This window comes from Spermophilus citellus (assembly GCF_964194105.1).
Source record: "Spermophilus citellus genome assembly, chromosome: 1".
NCBI classification, from domain to species: Eukaryota; Metazoa; Chordata; class Mammalia; order Rodentia; family Sciuridae; genus Spermophilus; species Spermophilus citellus.
This window is the reverse complement of record NC_138182.1, coordinates 87,832,069-87,835,478: the sequence shown is the minus strand read 5'-3', so window position 1 is coordinate 87,835,478 and position 3,410 is coordinate 87,832,069.

Below are 3,410 nucleotides of genomic sequence, written 5' to 3'. Positions count from 1 at the left end.
AAAAGTTGGAAGAACAAGGAAGCAGCAGCAGATGCAAGCTTGACTCTTGGAAGAGTTCTTGGTTGCTTCTGCAATCATCTGAGGATATCAGACTCTTGCTTCTTCACTCTTTCCAAGTGGATTCTCCAGAAGACATTGGTCCTGGACTAGGTAGCACCGTAGATCCCTCTTGTTGTGCGGCTTCAGGCTCTTGGACTGCGATGCTACTGGTTCTTCCAGCTCTCTAGCCTGCAGACGGCCATTGTGGACTATCCAGTTTCTGGTTGCATAACTCAACCTAATAAGTCCCCTTTTATAATTATACTTCCTGTTGATTCTGTTCCTTTAGAGAACCCTGACTAATACAGACCCTCACCCAAACATACAAGTTCATGAACGCTTCATGAAGAAAACAAATTTCACTTCAGAAACATAAAGTAATGTCTCTGTCCAGCCAAGCCCTTTTTAAAAAAGCAAATTTCATGGGCTGGGGTTGTGGTTCAGTGGTAGAGCACTTACCTAGCATGTGTAAGGCACTGGGTTCTATCCTCAGCACCACATAAAAATAAAGGTACTGTGTCCATCTACAACTAAAAAAAAAAAAAATCAGGGGTGGGGAAGCAAATTTCTGAGTTCCATCCCAAAGATGCTGATTCCAGGAGGCAGGGGCAAAAATTAGAATCCAATCTTTAAGTAAGTGCTCCCCACGTGATTCTGATGTGGATGACCAATGGACCATGATGTTAGAAAAAGTATGATTAGCTTCTCATGAATTAACTTCCTTCTCTGTGCTCCTCCAGGGTACCTAATGGGAGGTAAAAGAGACAATCCATATAAAATCACTTTGTTACTTGAAGGTACTCTAAGCTTTTATAATTATAAAAGGGGGACTTATTAGGTTGGGTTGTGCAACCAGAAGCTGGATAGTCCACAATGGCTGTCTGCAGGCTGGAGAGCTGGAAGAAGCAGTAGTAGCACAGTCCAAGGTATTACACACCCATAAAACCTCCTGTATCTACCACCACAATGGTCTAAATTCTTCATGAAGTGTATAGAGTGTTTGGGTAGAGTCTGCCATGATTTCTATGTCACTCTGAATTTTAATTTTCACCATCTTTTTTATGGCTTTTTTTTTCTCTCCAATTTTCCCCAAAGTCCAACCTTGAGCTTCAGGTTCAAACCTTGAGTATCGGGTTTCATGTGGTATTCATCCATCAGTCTTAATCCAGTTGCATTTCATTTGCAACAGACTCTCTTCAAGCCCCTGAGCTGTCAGTCTCATCATGAAAATCATCATTCGTGCACAGAGATGTCAGTAGCACAGGTTTGTGACAGATTTGGGACCTCACAGCCGTATTCAGTGCCCACTGAGAATTTAGGCTGGCCTAGGACTTGTTCCAGCTTTTGTTGGTGTTGTTTTTCTTTCTGGTATTGCCTCTGCTTCAACCACTGCCTGCATCTATCTCTGACCCTTAGGCAGTACCCTCCAGTAATGTCACAAGGGGCTATACCCATGGGCTGGTCTTCTCAAGCACTGCCCCAAGGAGCTGACTGAGTACTGAGATTTATACAGACCTCATTCCTGCCCTTCCCAAGCTCCCCAACTCAGGACACACACTTGTGCGTCATGGATTCTCGGTCTTTCCTCTTGTTCTAATGCAAACAGCTGTGCTGCTCCATATGCTCTGACATGTCAGCCAACCAACAGGCTGGAATGAATGTGAGTCGATGATTAAATACGTCATACAAATAGAAAGAGAAGGCCCCAGTGAGGCAGGCAATTACTGGAGCTCTGAGGGGCAGAGTGAGGATGGAGCAAAGCCCACGCTGCTGAAGGTGCCTGGGCTGTAACATAAGGGGCACCAGAAACTATTACACAGGAAGTTTAAAAAGACTGTGTACATAACTATACTTTAAGTTACCATCATGTTTTTACTTTAAAAGATATATTGGTGGATTATTATTTTTAATAACATAATCCAAAGAAATGATATATATCTGATGTGTGTAAAATATGTCAATTACCCTGATCTGATCATTACACATTGCATACATGTGCTGAAATAACTTACTGTGCCCCATAAATATGTAAAATTACTATGTGTCAATTAAAAGTGTATTAAAATAATAATACAGTTGTTCCTCAGTACATGTAGGGGATTGGTTCCAGGGCTCGTAGGATACTAAAACCCACAGATGCTCAAGTCCCTTATATAAAATGGCATTGTATTTACATATAACCTACAAAATAACCTTTGATAGACCTTAATTATTTCTAGATTATTTATGCCATGTAAATAGTTGTTATACTGTATTGTTTAATGAATAATGACAAGAAAAAAATCTGTATATGTTCAGTACAGGTGCGAATTTTTTCTCCAAATATTTTTGATTATCAATTGTTGAATCCATGTGCGTGGAACTCACAGATACAGAGGGCAGACTATCTTTTCTTCTGCTACCTTGTTCCAGGGATGCTTACAAGCTGGTTATTGGTGACAACATATAGAGAGCCTGATGGTTCCATTTTCACAGGTTTTCAGAGGGCATTTGACCCAAGACAATTGTGACAATTTCATATATTCATTAGATATGTGTGGTTTGGACATCTTAGAATACATGTGTGGTGTGGAATGAGGCCAGGTCGCCTGTATGGAGTAGAGATGCACTCATTTCCTCCTTAAACATTTATTGAAGATAGGCTACATGCAGGGGAGTCTAACAGAGTGAGGGAGCCTGATGATGAACAAGACATCCTTGCTTTGGTGAGATTATTGTCTTTTTAAAAGGGCAGGTGAGTCAATAGGCAAGTACAACATCTTATAACAGAAAGTTCTGTCTTTTAGGGTTTTTTTTTCCTGGAAAAATCTCCTTCCAGTGTATCTATGGTATTGCTAGATTTGAAAACAATTTTGAAAGCTTCATCCATATTAGACACTTATCAGAACACTCCATGGAAAGATGTGTACCTAAGAGGTGGAGAATATGAGGAAGCAGATGAATCTGATAATAGGAGCCAGAATATTCTGTGAGTGCAGGGTCCATCTTTCATCACCACCATGCAAGTGAGCTGTGAAGTGGGAGAGGCTTCATATGGGCTGGATCTGGTCCTAAAGGAGATTGAAGACTTTAAAAAGCAATTTGATGTAGAATTTGGTTTGGAATAGGATGTTGTGGCAGCATGTTCTTTAGCTCCTAGCTCCTCAAAGTGGGCAAATCCTGGGAGCTTACAAGAAGTGTAGAATCTCAGGTCCCATGCCAGATTTACAGATTTAAAATATGCATTTCAGCAAGACCTCCAGTGACTCATATACCTGTAGCAGTCTCAGCAGCTCTGGTTTAGATCTGGAAAGAAGATACAGCCTGGGGTGGAAACAAAAGTTGGAAGAGAGGGAATTTGCATCTAATGCAGAGAAGTCTAGCCCATGAAG